Source organism: Schistocerca cancellata, chromosome 2 (genome assembly GCF_023864275.1).
Source record: "Schistocerca cancellata isolate TAMUIC-IGC-003103 chromosome 2, iqSchCanc2.1, whole genome shotgun sequence".
Taxonomy (NCBI): Eukaryota; Metazoa; Arthropoda; class Insecta; order Orthoptera; family Acrididae; genus Schistocerca; species Schistocerca cancellata.
Genome location: NC_064627.1, coordinates 148,746,138 through 148,771,962, shown reverse-complemented (window position 1 = coordinate 148,771,962; position 25,825 = coordinate 148,746,138).

Below are 25,825 nucleotides of genomic sequence, written 5' to 3'. Positions count from 1 at the left end.
AGTTTTACCTTTTGCATAAGAAATAAAAACTACCGTTTTTCTTTTCATGCGTGTTCTTCACAAAGCAATCTTTCTCATTAGATTTTGAGAAAACTATGCAGTAAAAAAAATTGATTTTTTTCAAATCCTATAGTCTGTAGCACGTTTGATAGTGAACTGGTTATTTTCGTTGTTACCAATAGTTCTTGTGATACGGCGAAGTAATAACTGTGCATATTGTAATGATCTATGTAGTGAACTGTGGATTCTTCTATCTTCTGCTGGACATAAAAATGGCGAACAGATGACTGATGAGATTGCCCCTAAGTTACGAGCCAACAATTAATACATGTCAATAACTAAATGAAATCAAACATAAAGATATCAAATTGAGGGGTTCACGTGTGAATGTAAGAGGTTGCTTATCAAAACATGAAAGAAATGAATGTATTTTCGTCCTGTTTACCCAAGGGCAACGGCCTTGCCGCAGTGGCTACACCGGTTCCCGTGAGATCATCGAAGTTAAGCGCTGTCGGGCGTGGTCGGCACTTGGATGGGTGACCATCCAGGCCGCCATGCGCTGTTGGCATTTTTCAGGGTGCACTCAGCCTCGTGATGCCAATTGAGGAGCTACTCGACCGAATAGTAGCGGCCTCGGTCAAGAATACCATCATAACGACTGCGAGAGAGGTGTGCTGACCCCACGCCCCTCCTATCTGCATCCTGCCCTGAGGATGACACGGCGGTCGGATGGTCCCGGTAGGCCACTCGTGGCCTGAAGACAGAGAGTGCTTTACCCAAACCAAAACAAAATTAAAACCTCAGGGCCGATTTGACTGGCTATGGTCATGACTCAGTTATTGAGGGGAAGGAGGAGGGGACGAATCGTCTCACCATTCTTCGTTATCGTTCGTCGTGTACTGCTGTCGGCGGCAGGCGCTTCGTCGGTTCGGCGGGTCACCTCGGAGCTGTGCGCCGCGAGTCGGCTGCCATCGTCAGCAATCGCGGCTTTGCGGCGCGACCCAGTTTCGATCTCCGACAGTTGTCGGTCGCGTGGCCGAAGCTGTGCGACCACGATGTCGGAAGGCATATGTTGGCTATGGATGGAAGAGTGCCCATGTCCTCTAGCTTCTGCGGTGTCTCTCTCGCTTCTCCTCCCTCTCAGTTAAACTCCTCTTCGAGATATTCTTCATTCTCGGCGTTGTCATTGGTGGACAAAATTTTCAATGCAGCCCAATGAAAGATCGCCGTTTCATTGCCACGCCTCTCCGTGCGGGATGGAAATTTCCTATTTGGCGTGAAATGGTGTGTGCCTCGTGAATCGGCTTCTTTCTCATGATTTCACATTCTTACAATGTTTCCCTGCATTCAGAGGCTGTTGTGAGAGTAACTACATAACACTTCTTTATAACCGCTCTCTCTGCATGATGCCTGGACAGACTCATCTTTGGGCTCCGTCTCAGAATCTGCCAGCGTCCGTGATTTATAAGGAATGTCACATCTTCTTAAGAATGCTAACTCCTTTCACACACCTCCCTGCGCCAATTCCTCGCGCTTTGCGTACGCTCTTCCAATCCAATGACTCTGAGCACTGTGGGACTTAACATCTGAGGTCATCAGTTCCCTAGAACTTAGAGCTACTTAAACCTAACTAACCAAAGGACATCAGACACATCCATGCCCGAGGCAGGATTCGAACCTGCGACCGTAGCGGTCGCGCAGTTCCAACCTGTAGCGCCTAGAACCGCTCGGCCACCACGGCCGGCTACGCTCTTCCCTGTGCCCGTGAGGTGCTGGAATCGTCAGCACATTCCTGCTTTCTAAGGCAAGGAAAATGACTGCCGCCGGGCTAGAAGAACTGAGATGCTTTCACGCATACTTTCTTGGCGTTCTCTCCTAGGCTGCAGGTGTCCGTCAGTCCTAGGCACGCTTCTCATTGTCAGACAGGCCCGTCGCAGTGTGTCCCTCCTTAAGCGAGGCGAGGGCGTCCGCCCAGCTTTCTGCCGTGTGCTTGCAAAATGACTGTAGCGTCCTCTCCTCAGGGGCTCGCCGCAGGGTTTCCGGCTTCCTCCTCCTCCTCAGTCGCTCATGGCGAGTTGGCGAAAGCGGCCACCGTCGGACGTATTACAATATTTTAAAAAAATTGCAGTGACAGATGTACTCGTTGACTAGTTTACGTTTGGTGCATTTTAGGGCATACAAGGTGAACATTAATAAAACCCACAAACTGCAGGAACAGATTCCTGACTGGAAATGGAGGAACAAAGATCCTACGAACATGTGTCCGGAAATGGACAATGCACATGCAACGACAAATCGTCCCTGAACAGTACAGAGCTGCATCGTATCCACGTTACACAGACGTTTAAAGCAGCCTCAACGGGATTGCGGGTGATAGGAATAGTATCAGTTGTCATGCAGGATACACATAACTGTACTTTGGCTTACACCGTGTTGGTGGGCCACTTGTCTGGAGCTTGTACTGGGGTTCGTCTCAATATCCTGTAGAACCTGGTCCTCCAAATCTGGTATACACACAGTCCTTCACGTTCGGCTGTCTGGAAGGACCTATGATCACACAAATGCTCTAAAAGGGCTCGAAGCGTTGTGTGATGTGGTTAGTGCCTGTGAGGGAACTTGTTTTGTTATAGCCATGCGCCGGCCACAGTGGCCATGCGGTTCTAGGCGCTTCAGTCTGGAACCGCGCGATGCCTCGGGCATGGATGTTTGTGATGTCCTTGGGTTAGTTAGGTTTAATTAGTTCTAAGTCCCAGGGGACTGATGAGCTCAGATGTTAAGTCCCATAGTGCTCAGAGCCATTTGAACCATTTTATAGCTGTGCTGTCGCTCGATCATTTCCATCCGATTGGCCGTACACAGATACCATCTCAGCTTTTTCCTGACACGGATACCTGATCATTCTACTGCTTACAGTATACTGCGTCAGTACACAGCCTCCAGCAACAATGAAATTCGGCACGTGGTCAGAGGAACTGTCATTCACCAGCGCCATCTACAACAATGCATTTCCGGACAAATTTTCATAAGACCTTCTCTCCTTCTCTCCTCAAGTCTGGAACTGTCTCTGCAATTTTTCGGTTTTGTTAATGTGCAACCTGTATACAGTGAGTTCCGAAACTTCAAGTTGTAAGTAGGCTGTTTAGGTGACGCCACGTAGCGCTCTGTATTAAAATCGCTGACTGCACTGTGGGCAGTCTGTGGCTGGTTGGACTCATTGTTGGATTATTCGCTAGTGTCGTGTTGGGCAGTTGGATGTGAACAACGCGTAGCGTTAAGCAGTTGGAGGTGAGTCGCGAGCAGTGGTGGATGTGGGGAGCGAGATGCCAGAGTTTTTGAGATGTTAACATGAGAGGACGATCTGGACGTGTGTCCGTCAGAAAACAGGAAATATATATATATATATATATATATATATATATATATATATATATATATATATATATATATACAATGACTTTTGAACATTATTAAGGTAAATACATTGTTTGTTCTCTATCAAAATCTTTCATTTGCTAACTATATGCTTATCAGTAGTTAGTGCCTTCTGTAGTTACAATATTTTATTTAGCTGGCGGTATTGGCACTCGCTGTATTGCAGTAGTTCGAAAAACGAACATTTTTGTAAGGTAAGTGATTCATGAAGTGTATAGGTTATTGTTAGTCAGGGCTATTCTTTTGTAGGGATTACTGAAAGTCAGATTGCGTTGTGTTGAAAATATTGTGTGTCAGTTTAGTGATGATGAGAATAAGTAAACAGAAAGAAGGCCAATACGTTCAGTTTTACTCAGCTCTTTCAGTATCAAATAACTTAGAAGTTTACCAGCACAGTCATTCTTTACATTCAAAGGGGAAGTTTCAAAGCTCATATTAATACAGGAGGTAGGGAGCATCACGTGGAATATATAGTCTCTGAAGTCAACTTGTAATGTTAGGGAACATTTTGAAAGTGGCTCTGACACAATCCACTTTTCACTGTTGGTGACTGGGAATGTGTACTGACATTCAAAACTGCTCTATGTACGGATGGTCGGCTCTCAGATATGCTTGGAAATACAGCGACTCATGCCAAAGCATCAACGACTAGTGACAACAACGGTGGTTTTCTTGTAAACACACTGGCTTAGTCGTGATCATTACCGCGTTGGGACAACAACAGTGAAGACAGAGCAGTTTACTTATCCTAAAATGGCTGACATGCTTCTGATTTACGGGCCTGTGAATAGAAATGGACGACCTGACTGACAGCACTTACCAAAGCAACGGATTCGACAATTCCAAATACCCGGATGTCTGCATTGCCTTCTACGTGAAACAGACACTTTCCGTACAAGTATGCGTGGTACAGGTCGGAATCGAACAGTGCATACTCCCGAAATGGATTACGACATCGTGTGTCATGATGAGGACTCTCCATCTACAAGTACACTACATTTTGCACACATCGTTGGCGTCAGATGAAGCCCTGTGTGTGATGTGTTACATGACTAGCAGCTTCATCCTTTCCTTCTTGGCAGCATTTTCCCCAATGCGTGTAATTCGCACAATGGTTTTCACAACACACTTCTAATTCCTGGCTGAGGTCCTGTACACTGGTGGGGCTTTGCTTAAACGTGAAAGCTGTTTCAGTATCCACAATTCGCATGTTTGTGAACATGTGCGTCCACGAAGTTCTCGACCTCTAACACATTCACAGCGTTTTGGTGTTCATATGTGGGTCAGCATTCTCAGTTATAGTTTGATTGGTCCGTACATTCTTCCATTCTCTGTAAATGGACAGAAATACCGTATCTTTGTGGAACTTGTCTAGCCAGAACTGCTGGAGGATGCACTTTTGAATGTGTTCCAGCACGATGCGGCACCAGCCCATTTCAGCATTACTGAGAGCTGTTTCATGAATCAATGTACCTGCCGTGGTATCCCTGTAGCCTGGCCATCCTGACGTTTGTGCCTGGATTTCTTCCTTTGGGGGCAGATAAAGCAGCTGGTGCACGAAACCGATCGGAAACAGAAGAAAAACCTCGTCACTGGAATTTCCGTAGCTGATGGTACCATTGTGGACATGCCAGGAATCTTCCAACAAACAGGACAATCAATGGTCCGACGATGTACTGCGTGCATATAGGCCAATGGTTGCACATTCGAGCAGTTCCTGTGAATACCACTGTTGTAATTATCATGCTAAACCACCTTCTCCATAAATCATTCCTACATCATAGATTGCCATCAGGGACCATATGTGTCTCAACTAAATATACGCATTTGAGCAGTTCCTGTGAATCCCATTTTTCTAATTACCATGTTAAACTACCTTCTGTGTAAATCTTTTAGAGCATCAGAGATTGCTGTCAGGGACCATATGTGCCATAACTAAATATATTTGTATATAATGTGAAGGACAATCAATCTAAAATCAGAGATGGTAAACTAATCGTTATTACGATTGACAAAAATCCAAATCCGCAATAGCTGTCTACTGTATATTCACTACATGACGACTGGTTTCATACCCAGGAGGTATAGTTTCAGGTCGTATCTGCATATAGAATAAAACTATATAATTAATAGCACTAGTAATCAACATAACCTGCCAAAAAATAGACAGAAAAGCAATGTGGTCACAAAACAAATACTTCAGTTACCACGAATTCCAAGGTACAAGTGCGTGCAAAAACATGTCACTCCCTATTAAAACCCTGCACGAAATGGCAAATGGGCATCTGATACCAACCATACATGGTCACTAATATATCTCCAAAACACAGAACAATCGAGCCTGGAGAGCACATGCCAGTAGTAAGTGGGCAGATTGAGTGCACTAGGAGAAAATTTAATGATCAAACCCTTTTAACCACAAAAATTAGATATAAAAAATTAAATAAATAAAAGATTATTCAAACAATGAACTCTAAATTGTGAAATTTGTTATAATTATTTTTACTTCTCTTCATTCCTTCATTCTTCAGTACAATATTACCATCTTCCAAAAATTGAAAGTCCCAGATAGTTATTATTTTATTAAACCTGTCTGGCCAAAAAAATTTAAATTCATTATCAAGCTCTATTCAAATTCTCTCCCCATATCTAGTTTTTAGATATTCACACCCAGTAATTTAATACAATTTATTTACTTCTAGCTCACAAATCAAATTAGAATTGCTTGCATTATTAAGATTTTTAGTGGAGTATCCATTTATACAGAATAAAAAATAATAATATTAAAAATTTTCACTCAAAATTCTATGCTGAGTGTCATACATTAAATTTTGAATACTGTACATGACTATGTAGGCAATTGTATTGTTCATAATTTTATGATTAAAAGAGGTAACTAATTTCATTGTATTTTTCTGTGTGGCTGGCACATTCACTCTCCTAGACATACTTATTTCACAAATAGGGTAAGTTGTGACAAAACTGAAGGGCTTTACGTGATATCATCATTCAACTGAGCGACTCTCTTAAAACTGAGGAAAGCATCATATACTTTCAGATAATTATTTGGTGGAAAAAGATTACATAATTCTTGAGTAAAAACTTCATTACTTCCATATTTCACATAAATATTTTGTAATTTAACATGATCAAATAAAGAATAATCAATTAGTTGATAATTTTCTCAATTAGTTTGGAAAACAATGGAAATAAAGTAAGGCATATCAAATTCTGTAGATTATAATAATTAGTAATATCTAACTCAAAATGCCTTTTTCCTTCTAATCTGGCTATTTCAACTGTTTGTGATTCAAAGAAACAAATTTGAATTTTTGGAGTTTTTAATCTTTCTTCTTCTAGCTCTAAGAATACCATCTCCAGCAATTGAATTCCAAGTAAAAATTACTGTTATATCTCCTTCCTATGTCACTTGTTTAATCTCTTTGAAAAATCCACCAAACAACTCTAGTGGAAAAATACTTCACTTTTCTTACTTTTTATCTTACTGTTATCAAGGATATGACCTTCCATAGTTAACTCACAAGTCTATAGTCGAAGTTAATCTCATAAGGACAGATGAAGAAATAAATGAATGTTACTTTCTAGAAACAATATTGTTTCCTTTTTTGTAGTGATGACCTCTAACAACTTTGCCACATAGTTAGCAACTAACTTTTTATTCGATTTTCCATGATATGATGGATAGTCTATGCCATCAGTTCCAACAACACTAAAACTCATATATAATTGTGTGTGATTTGGATTAATGCATCCATCTCCAATAGTTATACAAATACCTGTGAATTTGTTGGGAAGATTCTGATTATTTTTAGTCTTATAATTCACTGGGAATAAGTATAACTTATATCTTGAAAATCTTTTCGGGTTTGCTGCCGGATCCTAAAATCAACTTGACTCGATATTTCGGCGATCCAACTGTTCGCCATCTTCAGGAATGCTGCTTCTGCTGATGAGTCCCGCTGAGAACTGACGCAAGATTACAATTCAACGTCCTATATAGGCCACCGTTCAGTACACGGCGCATGCGCCGCCCATCACGGTTTCTACCTTTCAAAACAGGGAGGTGGCGCCGCCCTTGGTGAAACATTGCTGGCAGCGATATATCGCAATCCATGCCGAACCGAAGAACGTTCAGTTTTGATGCGAGATAATACGGGATTCCACGTTTTGCTAAGAGGAAACCCATTGTCTCTGTTGATTAAATTATCAGCTAACCAAATTTCAATCGCCTCTTTATAGACACTATCCCAAAATCCGGAAATGTTGGCAATCACAACAGTTTCCTCAAATTTCATTTTGTGTCCCTCATTTAGGCAGTGTTCTGCTACGGCCGATTTTTCCGGCTGTTGTAGCCTCGTGTGACGGCGATGTTCCACACACCTGTCATGCACTGTGCGAATAGAACGGCCAACGTAAGCTTTCCCACATTGACACGGGATCCAATACACTCCGCGTTTCCTAAGTCCCAAATCATCCTTCACAGAGCCGAGAAGAGCCCTAATCTTAGAAGGTGGACGGAACACACTCTTAATGTTAAAATTCCTTAAAATTCGTCCAATCTTAAACGATAAGCCTCCAGCATAAGGAAGAAAGGCCACAGACCTATGTTCCTCTTTGTACGCCTCCGGAGATGGTCCAAATTCCATAGCCCGACGAATCTGTTTCTCGGTATATCCATTTTCCTTAAAAACAGTCATCAAATGCTCAAGTTCTTGGGTTAAGCTGTCTGCGTCGGAAATGGCATATGCTCTCCGTACCAAAGTCCTAAGGACGCCACTACGTTGGTATGGTGGATGAAAACTCTTAGGGTGCAGATACCAATCTGTATGTGTCGGCTTTCGGTGAACACTGTGTCCCAAAGTTCCATCTGGTTTTTTATAAACCATTACGTCTAAAAATGGAAGCATCCCATCATTTTCAACCTCCATAGTAAATTTGATTTGGGGATGAAGACAATTGAAGTGGTCCAAAAATCTGTTAAGAGCATCACGTCCATGCGACCAGATGAAGAATGTATCGTCCACGTATCTCCAAAAGCACGTTGGTTGCAAAGCTGAAGTCCTCAGTGCCATGGCCTCGAAGTCCTCCATAAATAAATTGGCGACTATGGGTGACAAAGGACTACCCATAGCCACTCCGTCATTCTGTTCAAAAATGTTACCGTTAAATAAAAAATACGTGGAGGTCAGCACATGACGACAAAGCTTCACCAGCTCTTCATCCAGTCTTTCACTGATCAAGCTAAGGGACTCTTCCAGAGGAACTCGTGTAAATAGAGAGACCACATCGAAACTCACTAACAGATCTGAAGGACTCAACTTCAAAGATCCCAATCGTCGAATAAAATCCACGGAACTGGATATATGGTGCTCACACTTGCCAACAAATGGACTGAGGACAGATGATAAGTACTTTGCCAAGTTATAAGTTGGTGCACCCAAATTACTAACAATAGGGCGTAGAGGAACCCCTTCCTTATGCAACTTAGGCAGACCATACAACCTAGGTGGAACGGCAGCACCAGGATGAAGTTTTTTACGTAAATCATCTGACAACGAACTCTTTTTCAACAGTGAAAGTGTCTTACGTTTGATCCTTTCTGTGGGGTCATTAGATAGTCTTCTGTACGCCGTGTCGTTGAGAAGTGAATCCATTTTTAGGACATAATCATCCCGCGTCATTACGACTGTGGCATTCCCCTTGTCAGCCGGTAAAACTACTACTTCGTCATCATTCATAAGGGAACGAATGGCTGCCCTCTCTGCGGAAGAGATGTTATCCCGCGGTGGTCGAGCCCGACGTAATGTATGCGACACTTCTTGCCTTATTTCCTCTGCTTGATCTTCGGGTAGGCTGTGTACTGTAAGGTAAGTTCAGAAATAAAATATAGAATTTCACAACACCATAAACATTAATAAATGTTTAGTTAATGTGTTTTTCATCTCTAATAAATACTTGCAAAGTATGATCCAGAAAGCTAGGCAAAATAAAAGGTAAAAGAAGAATTTAAAAATGGAAAGAACATCCGCAAACATAATATAAAAAAATAAAAAGAATCAACCAGTTATTGATGCAATTGAAGAATTTAACAAGAAATCAAAGGATTAGGTGATAATGTTTTGAAAGATATTGAAGAAAATAGAAAAGTTGAAAAACAAATAGTTCCTTATTCTCATTATCAGTTTGAAGAAGAATTTAATGATAAACCACAAATTACACAATATGAAAGTCAACAGTATGACTATACTTTCAGTGAATCAGAAATACAAGATTTATTGAGGAAGTGTGGAGAAAAGACAAAAATGGGATAAAAATGTTTAAAAAGTAAATGTAAGTGAAAGGATGATAAAATATATTAATCAAAGTGTAGATAAGGTTTTTGGATGAAGACCTGTTGGCTCATTTCAATTTGTTGGTAAATTACTAATTGAATTCAATGGAGATAAATTAACAATTGGTGAAAAGACGATGAAGTATTTGCTAGATTAATGAATCTTTTAACGAAAAAAAAGATATCTGTTTAAGATGTGAATACACTATTTAAAGGTCTGATTTATAAAATTATGCAGATATATTATACCATTTGTGAGCATTGTATTCTGGTAATAATCCAAATAAAATAAAATGGAAATAAATACAAATATTTGATAAAAGAAGTTGTTGATGCCTTTTTCCAGAATTGAGACACAAAAATTCTAATGATTCATTGCAAAGTCACGAAGAAAAATTTGGTGAACGCTTGGTAAAAAAGTGAACAGAAAAACAATATTTGGGTGAATGATGTCCATCAGTTAACTGATAGATTAGCAGTAATCAATGGTGAAAAATTAACTGGAAATAAAAATTATCACATTGAAAAAGTGGGAATAATGCAAATGTTGACAAATAAATTTAGTGAGTTCACCATCAACAATCCAAAAGGAATTCCATATCTGATCAGAATTTTGAATAATCTTCCTCACTCATTTGAGTAAGTGAAAAGCATGGTAAAGGATTATTAAATTGGGCTTTAAATAATTTACCAATGCCAGAAATGCATCTACCATGACATTCATACTGTGGGCCTTTTACTGAAGTAGACAATAGATTAGCACCTGGTGATCCAGAAAAAATAAATTAGATGAAGCTTTAAAAATATTGTATTGCATATAGAGATCATAAAAATATAGAATCTAAACATGAAGCTGATAAAGAACTTCAATTAACTGTAAAAAAAAGAATGCATGTAAGTGGTGTTTCATTAGGAGAAAAATTAGCAGTAACTGTATTAGAGGAATTATGTATGGAAACGAAAATTAGGAGTGGGTATTGATGTTGACTAAAATGGTTTGGGATTGTAAAAATATTAATTCTTATAAATTTTTAATCTATAAAAATGAATAACTTTCAATTGATTATACTTTGCTACCAAGTGGTGAGACTAAACGATTAACAATTAAAGTTAAATTAAAGAATTAATAATTAGATTGTATTGAATCATTTTCAACCAAAACACAAAAAAGATAAAAATAGAAAAACGTGGTGGAAATTTACATATTACATTAGGTATTCCTACTGTGAAAAATATTATTGAATATCTAAAAAAAAAAGAAAGAAGGAAAAGGACTAACACAACATGAAGGTGGATTTCTTCAATTACTAGTAGCTGCATTACCATAGCTAGCAACTGCTGGCTCATATGCTTCTGGAAGTGTAGCAAATGCAAATGTAGTAATAAACAAGAAAAAAGATGATGCAGAAGTGGAAGAACAAAAAACACTGTATGAAGCAATGGAATAGAAAGGCTCTGGATCTAGAAAAAATTTCTATCCTAATGCATTAAGTAATTTCGATATAGAAAAATTAGTTAAACAATTAAAAATTAAATGTTTGTTGTGTTTTTATGATTGCTGAATTACCAAGTCATCCTAGAGAATACGAAACTGCAATGGTTAATTGAGATAAATCTGGTCATGCTGGTTCTCATTGGATTTGATACTATGAGAATCAAGAAATAAATTTTTTTATTTATTTGGTGGTAATATACTAGCTAACTATGTAACTATTTGGGAAAAGTGATCCATACTTCAATGCTGAGAGAACACAAAATATTAATAATGTAATTTGTGGTCGTTTCTGTCGATTTGTATTATAATTGTCAGGTAATTGTAAGTTTAATGATATTTGGACATTAAAAAATAAATATTTTTGGAAATAAGTTCAATAATGATTTAGATTATCAATCATTACATCCAAAAATTAATAATGAATTAATTTCAAAATTTGAAGATTTTCAATCAAAAGAGAAAGATTTTCAATCACCAATAATTCCAAAATAAATAATGTAATTAAACAATTTTAGAAAGAATTTAATGCTTTTTAAAGTAACTAGAGTTTATATTAGCTTAAAAGCAGAAGAACTGAGAATGTAAATGACCTAGTTGATACAAAGGATGCAGTGAACAAACATTATTTACAGAATGAGTTATCAAATGTTGTTACAAAACGTAAATATTCAATTGTTTAAAACAGTTGTATAATTATGCCAGTAAAACTACTCTTTACTTTACATAAAAGGAAATACAAAAATACACAATTTTTTTAAATTGGTGTTGTTGGTGAAATATAAATAAATAATTATGTTATAATGATTTTCATATTACAGTAAGTGTTTGCATCAATCTTTATGAAGTAACTCCTACTACTCAGTCAATAATAGTAAATAAATCAAGTTTTCTCCCTATAATATTGAAATATTCTATTAAAACTGTTCCAGTTGATGTAAAGTTAATTATATTTCGTGAAATACATTAAATCGTATCAAGTTTTTATTCTATATAAATGCATAATCACAATAACATCTACTATTTGAAGTGTAAAACGTTTTCTGAAATGCATAATCGTCATAAATTAACAACTAATGATGGAAGACAAAGACACTTTGTACAGCATAGAAAACTCAAAAGAGTAAATTCAATACAACTACTTTGTAGGACAAAGAAATAAATACATGTGAAGAAATTATTAATGAATTACATAAACCAATGAGGAAAAATTTTTAAAGTAGAAATGTGGTTTCACATGGTTAAGGTGATCTATGGCAAATAGAACATTGAAAGAAAAGATGTGGAAGAAATTTGTTCTTCATGGAAATTATAAATGAGTTCAACTAGTTTCAAAATTCATTGATGAATATAAACACAAACCATTCCTCTATAAAAATGAAACCAACACAAATTAATGAAAATAGTCATAAGCTCACTACTTTTGTGTCTAATGAAAAAGCAAAATTTAAAATTGATGATAATGTTAGAATCAGTATACTTAAAGAACGTTTTGAAAAAGGATATACAACATACTGGACAACAGAAAAAGTTTGAAATTGAAGTTATTTATTCTAATCCAATCACATACAAATTGAAAGATATCAATGATTATTTTTATGAACAACAACTACAGAAAACAAAAATCCTGATGTATATCTTGTTGAAAAGTTTTGAGGAAGAATGGAAATAAATTTTATGTTAAATGGTTGGATTTTGATTATCCACATAATACCTGGGTAAATGAAACAAACGTAAATTTATAAAATGTTGATAAAATTTTTCTATGTAAAAGTGTATGTGCAGAATGGTAAAATTTGCACTGTCACTATTTCTATGTTATCCAAATGAAGAGACCTCAACATTCAAACATCAATTAACTGATGAAAGTGTGAATTACTTCTTCTTCTCAAAGGAGAAGAAAATTGTATTATCTATGAATACTTTAAAAAACGGACTTACATTATTTCAGTCTGATAAAATATGCATTGTAGATGTAACAGATTTATAATCACTACTACTTTTTCAGAGTGGCAAATGTTGCCACACCGACGTTTTTTAACTTGAATGTTCGTGAAGAAGATTCATTATATCATTAAGCACTCCATGCTGTGAATAATTATCTGCAGTATTGAAACAATTTCGATGGCAATTAATTCTTAAAGTTATGATATAAATTTACTGCATTTGGTAAATAATTAATTCTTAAAAATTCTTCAGAATTTAGATGTCTTTTCTTGTGACAGCCAGAGCGAGAGCACCAGCAGCAGCGAGTACTGTTTGTATAAAGCGTTTATTTTGCATTTTGTTTACGACCTTCCACTAAGGAAGGGATTCTATTTGTGTTTATCTGCTCTGCATAGTAACTAACAGTTCTTGATAGAACTTTACGTAGTTTTCGTGTTAGATTTCTTAGTGTTTTCTTGATCGTTTAGAACAGAAAGCGCCCTAAAACCGTCTTTTGTTTGTTTCGCGGACGTTAGCCACTAGTCACTTGAATCAGCAGTTGTCTTGTGACAGCCAGAGCGAGAGCACCAGCAGCAGCGAGTACTGTTTATATAAAGCGTTTATTTTGCATTTTGTTTACGACCTTCCACTAAGGAAGGGATTCTATTTTTGTTTATCTGCTCTGCATAGTAACTAACAGTTCTTCATAGAACTTTACGTAGTTTTCGTGTTAGATTTCTTAGTGTTTTCTTGATCGTTTAGAACAGAAAGCGCCCTAAAACCGTCTTTTGTTTGTTTCGCGGCCGTTAGCCACTAGTCACTTGAATCAGCAGTTGTCTTGTGACAGCCAGAGCGAGAGCACCAGCAGCAGCGAGTACTGTTTGTATAAAGCGTTTTTGTACTTATTTGCTGCGCTTAGCTTTTAAATAGTTTTTCTGGGAAAACCTAGCGTAGTTTTCGCGTCTCGTATTTCAGTGAGTGTTTCTTGATTATCAGAGTAGCTCATCAGAAGATTATCTTGGGAATTTGTCATCGTATAGAGTAGGGTAAACATAGTCATGTGTAGGGACTGTGGTTGTTGTGAGCGGACGCAAGGAGAATTGGCCACTCTTCGGGGGCAGGTGGAGGCTTTGTCTGTTAGGCTCATCGAGCTCGAGGCGCAGGCGTCGGCTCGTAGTGGCGTTGGGGCAACTGTGGTGAGACCTATGCCTACTTCGGTGGCCTTGGAGTCACATGGAACCCCTGATGTCGCTGCGTCTTCCGGCAGTGAGCATCTTACCGGTCAGCCATCACTCCAGGGTGAATGGCGGACAGTGGTGGGCTCGCGCGTGCCTGGCCGAAAGGCGAAGGTGGGATCTGGCCGCGTGGCAGCTGCCTTACCCCTTTCCAACAGGTACGGGGTGCTTCCTAGTGGTGATGACATCGTTTCCGAGCCACCACAGGATGCCTCGCCTGTTGGGCCAGTGGCCGATTCTCCGGCAAGGTCCCGACAGTCACAGAGGGCGGGCCTACTAGTTATAGGGAGCTCCAACGTTAGGCGGGTTATGGAGCCCCTCAGGAAAATAGCGGGTAGGTCGGGGAAGAATGCCAGTGCGCACTCGGTGTGCTTGCCGGGGGGTCTCGTCCGTAATGTGGAGGAGGCCCTTCCGGCAGCTATTGAACGCACTGGGTGTGACCGGCTGCAGATAGTAGCACATGTCGGAAAGAATGACGCCTGCCGCTTGGGTTCTGAGGCCATCCTTGGTTCCTTCCGGCGGCTGGCTGATTTGGTGAAGACAACCAGCATCGCACGCGGAGTGCAAGCTGAGCTTAATATCTGCAGCATAGTGCCCAGAGTCGATCGCGGTCCTCTGGTTTGGAGGCGTGTGGAGGGTCTAAACCAGAGGCTCAGACGACTCTGCGACTATAATGGTTGCAAATTCATCGACCTCCGTTATTGGGTGGAGAACTGTAGGGCCCCCCTAGACAGGTCAGGCGTGCACTACACACCGGAAGCAGCTACTAGGGTAGCAGAGTACGTGTGGCGTGCACACGGGGGTTTTTTAGGTTAGAGGGACCCCCCCTTGGGCGAAACGATAAAATACCTGACGGCTTACCAGAGAGGACATTATCATCGTTGATAAAGAACGTCCGTCCTCAGAGACCAAAAACAGGAAAAGTTAACGTAATATTGGTAAACTGCAGGAGTATCCAGGGCAAGGTTCCTGAATTAGTATCTCTTATTGAAGGAAATAGTGCGCATATAGTATTAGGAACGGAAAGTTGGTTAAAACCGGAAGTGAACAGTAACGAAATCCTAGACACAGAATGGAATATATACCGCAAGGATAGGATAAACGCCAATGGTGGAGGAGTATTTATAGCAGTAAAGAATTCAATAATATCCAGTGAAGTTATTAGCGAATGCGAATGTGAAATAATCTGGGTTAAGCTAAGTATCAAAGGTGGGTCAGATATGATAGTCGGATGCTTCTATAGACCACCTGCATCAGCAACCGTAGTAGTTGAGCGCCTCAGAGAGAACCTGCAGAACGTCATGAAGAAGTTTCGTGATCATACTATTGTAATAGGGGGAGACTTCAATCTACCAGGTATAGAATGGGATAGTCACACAATCAGAACTGGAGCCAGGGACAGAGACTCTTGTGACATTATCCTGACTGCCTTGTCCGAGAATTACTTCGAGCAGATAGTTAGAGAACCAACTCGTGAAGCTAACGTTTTAGACCTCATAGCAACAAATAGACCGGAACTTTTCGACTCCGTGAATGTAGAAGAGGGTATCAGTGATCATAAGTCAGTGGTTGCATCAACGACTACAAGTGTAATAAGAAATGCCAAGAAAGGAAGGAAAATATATTTGCTTAACAAGAGTGATAGGGCACAAATCGCAGAATATCTGAGTGACCACCATCAAACGTTCATTTCTGAGGAAGAGGATGTGGAACAAAAATGGAAAAAATTCAGAAACATCGTCCAGTACGCCTTAGATAAGTTCGTACCGACTAAGGTCCAAAGCGAGGGGAAAGATCCACCGTGGTGTAACAATCATGTACGAAAGGTACTACGGAAACAAAGAAAGCTTCATCATAGGTTTAAGAGTAGTCGAATCATAGCTGATAAGGAAAAGCTGAACGAAGCGAAAAAGAGCGTAAAGAGAGCAATGAGAGAAGCATTCAATGAATTCGAACATAAAACATTGGCAAACAATCTAAACAAGAACCCTTAAAAATTTTGGTCATATGTAAAATCGGTAAGCGGATCTAAATCCCCTATTCAGTCACTCGTTGACCACGATGGCACCGAAACAGAGGACGACCGAAGAAAGGCAGAAATACTGAATTCAGTGTTCCGAAACTGTTTCACTGCGGAAAATCGTAACACGGTCCCTGACTTCAGCCGTCGCACGGACGCCAAAATGGAAAATATTGAAATAAACGATGTCGGAATTGAAAAACAACTGCTATCACTTAGTAGCGGAAAAGCATCCGGACCAGACGAGATACCCTTAAGATTCTACAGTGATTATGCTAAAGAACTTGCCCCCTTTCTATCAGCAATTTATCGTAGATCGCTGGAAGAACGTAAAGTACCTAGCGACTGGAAGAAAGCGCAGGTCGTTCCCATTTTCAAGAAGGGTCATAAATCAGATGCGAATAATTATAGGCCTATTTCGCTTACGTCAATCTGTTGTAGAATAATGGAACATGTTTTGTGTTCTCGTATTATGACGTTCTTAGATAATACAAATCTCCTTCATCATAACCAACATGGATTCCGCAAACAGAGATCATGTGAAACTCAGCTCGCCCTATTTGCCCAAGAAATTCACAGTGCCGTAGACACTGGCGAGCAGATTGATGCCGTATTCCTGGACTTCAGGAAGGCATTTGATACGGTTCCACACTTACGTTTAGTGAAAAAAATACGAGCTTACGGAATATCGGACCAGGTTTGTGATTGGATTCAGGATTTCCTAGAAGAAAGAACACAACATGTCATTCTTAACGGTTCAAAATCTGCAGATGTAGAGGTAATTTCGGGAGTACTGCAAGGAAGCGTGATAGGACCTTTATTGTTTACAATATACATAAATGACTTAGTTGACAACATCGGTAGCTCCGTGAGGCTATTTGCAGATGACACGGTTGTCTACAAGAAAGTAGCAACATCAGAAGACTCGTACGTACTCCAGGAAGACCTGCAGAGGATTAATGCATGGTGCGACAGCTGGCAGCTTTCCCTAAACGTAGATAAATGTAATATAATGCGCATACATAGGGGCAGAAATCCATTCCAGTACGATTATGCCATAGGTGGTAAATCATTGGAAGCGGTAATGACCGTAAAATACTTAGGAGTTACTATCCGGAGCGATCTGAAGTGGAATGATCACATAAAACAAATAGTGGGAAAAGCAGGCGCCAGGTTGAGATTCATAGGAAGAATTCTAAGAAAATGTGACTCATCGACGAAAGAAGTAGCTTACAAAACGCTTGTTCGTCCGATTCTTGAGTATTGTTCATCAGTATGGGACCCTTACCAGGTTGGATTAATAGAAGAGATAGACATGATCCAGCGAAAAGCAGCGCGATTCGTCATGGGGACATTTAGTCAGCGCGAGAGCGTTACGGAGATGCTGAACAAGCTCCAGTGGCGGACACTTCAAGAAAGGCGTTACGCAATACGGAGAGGTTTATTATCGAAATTACGAGAGAGCACATTCCGGGAAGAGATGGGCAACATATTACTACCGCCCACATATATCTCGTGTAATGATCACAACGAAAAGATCCGAGAAATTAGAGCAAATACGGAGACTTACAAGCAGTCGTTCTTCCCACGCACAATTCGTGAATGGAACAGGGAAGGGGGGATCAGATAGTGGTACAATAAGTACCCTCCGCCACACACCGTAAGGTGGCTCGCGGAGTATAGATGTAGATGTAGATGTAGATGTAGATAATATCTATTTGATTTTGTACATTTTTAAATTGTGCTCAAATAATATAATATTCATAATAAAAATCATATAATCTTTAAAATGACAAATGTGTCTCTTAAACTTTTATGCTTTAATTGAGGAACAACAAGAGATATTAATGTATTTATATCTTCATTTTTCTGTTTATTAAACCAAAGGCCATATCAACAGTTTATCTCGAATTTCCTACTCTTTTTCAGCCAATTTATTTATATTCTCTGGTAGTTCTACACAATAATTTTTTAATTCTATTTGATTACTGTAGGAATCTATCATTTGTTTTCTAATCTTATATGCACCATGCTTGCGAATTGCTGGTAATTCTTCATGTGTAACCCATTTTCTGAATGCTTTCGCTTCTTGTCTTTGCAATTTAAAAATTAAATAATATAAGCCAGGTTCATTAATAAATAATGATGATTTTTCATTACCTCATAATGCCAAGGTGGCCTCTGGGTTTAAATTTTCAAATATAATTTTATCTTATTTATCAATATGATGTCTAATCACTTAGTCAGTCTATTTATATTCTAATATTTGAGTGACATCTTTTGCTTTAAGTCACAAATTATTATTTTCATCAATAATCACATATACTTGCTTACTATTGTACGAAAGCTTGTTATTAACAAGCTCTATGATTGATTCCATTTAAGCAGAATAAATATTTATTAGATAAATTAATGTTCTATAGTGGGCACAATCAAAATTTGTTTGTTAAATATTGTTTCTCCTCTCATTGGTTTCATCATAGGAATTATCACATAATTTCTCAACAAAATGAGACAGACTGTTAAAATGAATATTGTACATTTCTTTACCTTTATCAACTCTGAGTATGCCAAAGTAAATATTAAGGATATGTTCTACTAATTTATAAACTGCACATTCATATTTTCTGACACAAAATATTTTATCTTGTATAGATCTTCCACTATTATAACTGGATAATCGTCCTGTAAGATGATTTTTGAACAATGCACCACCAACTTTAAAATAATTTTTCTTGTCATATTGCTTGGATGTGGCAATGTAAATAATTTGTTTTCTCCTCATTTCCACAACATCTTGTACGAAATATTTTTAATATAGACCTTTTTTCCTTTTCTTTTAGTTGTTTTTCTTTTGCTTGTATTTCTATAGCTTATTGTTCGATAATTTTTTGGGATTGAATGATACTACCTTCTTTTGTATAGTAATCATGAAATATTTCTTCAATACAGTAATCTTTAATTTCATTAGCAACCTTCGTTCTAAAATTCATTACAAGTTTTTAAAAATTTCTGATTAATGTTATAACCCATGTCTTTTGCACTAAATTATTTTGTGTTAAAGTGTTTATTTCATTTTAGATATATTCATATTCTATATCTTGTGGACTACCATATTTTGTTTCTGCATAATCAAGATTATAATTTTTTAAAAGAATTTTGTAATTCGTTTTTATTCTTTCTTATTTTTCATGGTCTCACCTCACAGACACTGAAATTCCATCAATAAAACATAAAATACCAATTGTAATTAAAATATTCTTTTGATCAAACAAAGGAAACCATATGTCATTAAACCAAGTACCCACATTTAAATGATAATCTTTATGGTTAATATTTTCAAATATATTCATGATAGATGATGCAACAACAGTAGTACATGTATTAGCTGTTACATAGTATAAAAATGTATTAAATAAATTACAATTCTATAACATTCAATTTATTTATCAGGTGTCAGGTCTTTACACCTGGAATTCCATCTAAAATTTAATACTGCTATTTCCGTAATAGTGTTTCATTATAGATTATGATTTATTTTTCATAAAATGTGTATTGTACTGCAAATTCATAAATGAAATAAAAATACACAGAAAAAGTGCTAGTGATAGGAAGAAAATTAAGAGTGTAAATACTTTATCTACACAACTATCTATACTGCAGCAACAAGAAGTTTGGAAGCATTTATTAAAGAAAAATTTTAATTAATCTAATGAAAAATTGTCTTTATAAACTGAGATGCTGAAGAAGTGTAAAATATGAGAAGAAGAAAAGTCGATTGATAATTTTTATTCACACATATACACAAAGGAAAAGCATTCACATATCTCTAAACAATGTGATCATCTTTATCACAAAAACAGGAGTATTAAAATTCTTTGTGTGTGTGGAAAATATATTTCATCCAATTATTAGAAGAAATATTTAAAACAAATTTCGTGTGATGGGAATTCTAGAATATTGTTATCTGTGAAATGTGGCAATTGTGATAATTCAACAAGAAAACGTATAGGCTGTGAATAAATCAAAGATTTTAGTTGCTTTTTACTTTGTTCATCTAGGAACAAAGTCTCAAGTTAATGTAAGATATGCCAGCTAGAAGAGAAGCTAAAAAGAAAAATTAGGTGTAAATGTGGAAAAGAAATAAATACAAATGATCACAAATGATGTGACAGTCAAGCATATAAAATTAATTGAAGGAAAATTTTAATTAATTACTACCTGAACAAGGCTTTTCAATTTTTTTCCCTTCTCATTTTTGCAGACCTAATGCTTTTTATCCTAAAAAAATGTCTGAGGCTTTAGAGAGTTTACAGTTGCTCAACTCTGCGATTATTGCAGAAAGAATAATTTATGAGTGTATAGCAGATTTAGAAAGGATTATTTAATTATTTTAATCATTCCAAATAATTTACCTCCTCCTACAAGAACTTTAGATAGTTTGAAAGTGAGTGATCTCAAAACTAGAGCTAAATTCTTAGTATTAGAGCCGAGAGTAAAATAAAGAAAACAGAGTTAGTTAGTGCTATTGCATTACAGAAGTTTTAAATTTCAAACAGAATTATTCGAAATAACTAGATCAACACAAAAACCTAATATAACTTATTTATTGATTTGATGACGATGTTACTGAAAAACCTCAACCACTGAGACAAGAAAAATGGTGATACTAGATCAAATTCAACCAACGATTTGAGCAAACAAAGACACGAGCCATCTAAGAAGGATTTATTTTAGATAAAAGAAATAAGTTCGAGATGTAAAGAAAATTTCAAGCTTGGTCTGTTGAGTATAAAATTGTCTTTAATGGTGCTAAGAGTGCTAAACTCGATATCATTAGTGAGGAAACATAACGAAAGCACTCAGTTCTGTGGTAGAAGTAGCAAAAAAAGAACTAATTTTAGAAAAGGAGATAAATTGAATATCGCATCCAAAAATCCAACAATGTTTTATTAATTTCTACAAGATACAAAGCATAAGGCAATACTCGAGAATTTGTTCAAGTTTTGTGCAATAAAATTAGAGATATATTATTATCTGGTGACACTATTGATGTAACAGATACTGCATTTAGTACTCAAATGATAGCAGTTCCAAGAGGCCAAGGTGGTCAAGGTAAAAAAACAATAAATATATCTGAAGAAAAAAGGCTAAAAGATGTATCACAAGAATTAAAAATGATGATAATTTGTGTTGTCCTAGAGCAGTTATTGTGGCACCAACATACCACACAAATAATATTTTAGGCTGAGAAATTGTAAGTAGGCTGTTTATGTTTTCTTATTGGTAATGCCACATAGCGCTCTGAATGAAAATCACTGGCTGTGCTGTGTGCAGTCTGTGGCTAGTTTGCATTGTTGTCTGCCATTGTAGTGTTGGGCAGCGGCAGCTGGATGTGAACAGCGCGTAGCGTTGTGCAGTTGGAGGTGAGCCGCCAGCAGTGGTGGATGTGGGGAGAGAGATGGCGGAGTTTTGAAATTTGTTAGACTGGATGTCATGAACTGCTATATATATTATGACTATTAAGGTAAATACATTGTTTGTTCTCTACAAAAATCTTTCATTTGCTAACTATGCCTATCAGTAGTTAGTGCCTTCCGTAGTTTGAATCTTTTATTTAGCTGGCAGTAGTGGCGCTCGCTGTTTTGCAGTAGTTCGAGTAATGAACATTTTTGTGAGGTAAGTGATTTGTGAAAGGTATAGGTTAATGTTAGTCAGGGCCATTCTTTTGTAGGGATTTTTGAAAGTCAGATTGCGTTGCGCTAAAAATATTGTGTGTCAGTTTAAGCACAGTCGTATACAATTCTTCAAAAGGGGACGTTTCAAACTAAGTGCAAAGATATTAACAAAATTAGAGAAAGAGATAAATACAAATTACAAAACAGCTAACTGACATATTATATAATCAGTTGGCTGAATACAATGAAGTAGGGTCTACTCCAGAGGAGATTACAATTGTTGAAGAATTTCTGAACATTCATATAAACGTTGTGAGTGCTGAGAATTTCAATTCAATTATCTATAGTGGTCCTGAGAAAGAAATAAAGATATATCGGTATAAATACCAAAACCATTTTGATGTAATTAATAGTATAACACCTTTTTTGGATCATCATATTTCTGTGATAACTGTAATGAGTCATATAACAACTAATATAAACATTATTGCAAGATAGAAAGAAAAATCCTTATACAATGCAAATGTCCAGAACAAGAAACTTGGAAAATAAGATATACAGCGAAAAATGCAGCGGCTACTGTTATGGAGGAGCCCTTGTTTAATGTTCTGATAACATTAACTGCAGGTTTAGAAACAGCCAGCATCAGTTTCAGTACATTTTAACATGCAGCTTCGAATGAACTTTGTCTACAGGCAAGAAACCATATTCTATGGCCTCCCACCTGTCATTTCTTTACCTTTACATGAATGGGGTTTCCCTCGTCTGTACATGCGCCTCCACTTGAAGAAAAAAAAGACAGCATGGCAGTTTTAACGCTGTACATCGAAGGTGCGTTCTCACATAGCACTACTGTTACTCTGTTGCTATTGTTGATGGGGTAGGTGATTACAGCTTTGTCTAGTTGTTCTTTCCTGAAGATGCAGTGATTTCCTTTGTCAGTAGCCACTTTAATGTCACATGAACATATACCATTACTATTTCTTTCGTGCTGGAGTGTTGGAGAGTATTGGCAGCGCTGGTGCAGATCGCACTTGTTTGAATATTAAGCTTGTGAAGATAAGTAATTAATTCTATTATAACTTTCAGTAAAGTTAAAATTACACCATAACGAAATTAATTAGAGACTGTTTAATATTATCTATTGAGGGATTCACTCATTTAAAAGTATTTCTCGAAGAAAAAAAACAACGAAAACATAACCTAAGGGCCGGCTTCCACGTGCTTTAGACGTAGGTTTACATATAACATTAAGACACTTCTTTAAGTATTAAGTGAAGAATTTAGGTTGTTTTCAGTACACATATATTTATTAGTACCCTATCTACTTGAGGAATTAAAGGTTTTAAGTTATATCTTTTATTTCCTTGTAAGACGTGTAAAGTACATACCGTGCATACACGATCTTAGGCTTAATTTTTCGGGTATACAAGTTTTGATTTTAAACGTTAGTTTAACTGCATTATGCTACTATATTAATAGTATACATGTATATTAGTGTTCCACATAACATTTGCGACTTTTGTGATCTGTAGTTAATAGAATATTACTGTTATTGCCTAGGTAAATTTTGTAAACAACGATGAGCGAGAAGTGTTTGAGCTGCCGTAGGAAAGGCAGTTCTGGGGTTCTGTGCAGCTGTTGTGGCAGATGGTTACATTGGGGTGAATGTAGTGGCATGGAAATCGGGGAAGTAAATAGGTCTCTTACATGGTATTGCAGATTATGTTCAAGGGTTAGGAAAATAGCGGAACAGGAAGGGAAGATTAGAGCCATTCAGGCTGAAAAATGATAGTGCTAGGGAGGAACTGATAAGGTTAAGGAGGGAGAAGGGTGAAGACCGGTGGGAAGTGGTAGTAAGGAACAGGGGCCACAGAAAGAGAAGTATCTGACAGTTTCGTCGTTGGCACAAACAATAGATTTGCCTTGTTACCTCAGTCAACTACGGAAGAGATTCAAGTACATGTAAGTGTAGTCAACACTCAACACACTTTCATTAGGAAACCAACAGTTGCAAAAAACGTGGAAAGTAGGAGGAAAGTTCTGTTATTAGGTAGTAGCCACAGAAGAGGTGTGGGCCAGATTTTGTAGGAAAAATTAGGTGACAGGTACCAGTGCAGTGCATCTCTCAGCCAAGTGATAGAGATATGGGATCATTGTGCAAGGATTTTACAAAGCAGGATCATGTTGTGGTAGTAAGTGGAGTGGGAAACAGTATTGATAGGGATCAGTGTTATAATATTGGGTGTGACCTGGTAAAAATAGCATCTGCAACGAACCATACAGATGTTGGCTTCTTTCATGCAGTATGATCGGCCCCAACTGAACAGCTCTCTCAGGAGGGTCAATATGGAGCTATATCGGCTGCTTTAGGTGGCTACTTTGTCAGGCATAGGTTTGGTTCCTGTTGATGGTATTGGCAGGTGGGACTTCACAAGACATGGCCAGCATCTCATAGGAAAGGGAATGGTAAACTGCCTGGGATGATAGCAAAACCTTTATGAGGGACACAAACTCATGTGAGTACTTTTCTAGGCTAAGATCAGTGTCCAATCACCTTAGATTGATTGAAATTAAGCTTAATGAGAAGTTCAGAGAGGCAGGTATCAGAGATGTGAAAATATCACAAGATTCTCATAACACTAAAGTGAAAAATAATGTTAGTATGGCACAAGATTCACATAAAAGCACAGTGGAAAATAATGTTAATATATTGCATCAGAATACCATGGGATTAAAACACAAAGTAGATGAGCTTCTTGTTTGTTTAGAAGATTTAGAAACTGAGGGTAGAGTAGATGTACTATGCCTGTCTGAAAACAGTTAGGTTCAGCTACTTATGCTATTAGGGTTACTGCAAATTTTGGTGATAAAAATATCAGTAAATTCACCCACTATGCCTATTTTCATTCATTGCTTTCATATAGCATCATATTTTGGGGCAATTCGTCAGCCGCATGGGATCAGCTGAGCATTCTAAGGCGCTGCAGTCATGGACTGTGCAACTGGTCCTCCCTCCATCATGGGTGTGTGTGTTTCTCCTTAGGATAATTTAGGTTAAGTAGTGTGTAAGCTTAGGGACTGATGGCCTTAGCAGTTAAGTCCCATAAGATTTCACACACATTTGAGCATTTTTTGAGCAATTCGTCATTAAGAGAGAAAGTATTCAATGCACAATAGTGTGTAATCAGAATAATAGCTGGAGCCCACCCAAGGTCACCTTGCACACATTTGTTTAAGGAACCTGGGATATTCACAATACCTTCATGATACATATATTCACCTATGAAATTTGTCATTAACAATCCATTGCAATTGAAAAATTACAGTGAAGTGCATAGCTACAGCACTAGAAGAAAGGTTGATTTTCACTGTTCTAGATTAAGTCTCACTTTGGCAGAGAAAGGGATGAATTATGCCGCCACAAAAATTTTTGGTCATTTGCTAAATACTATTATAAGCCTGACAGATATCCAAGCAACATTTAAAAGTAAATTAAAAGAATTTCTAAATCACAACTCTTCTACTCAATAGATGAATTCTTAGGTATGAAGTAGTAATTGTAAAAAAATTATTAATTAATTATTTTATGTAAAGACGGCTTATGTTAAAGTGACACATTCCACATCTTTATGAAATGTCATATTCATGATCTACAGAACAAGGATTAATGTATGTATATATGCTGTC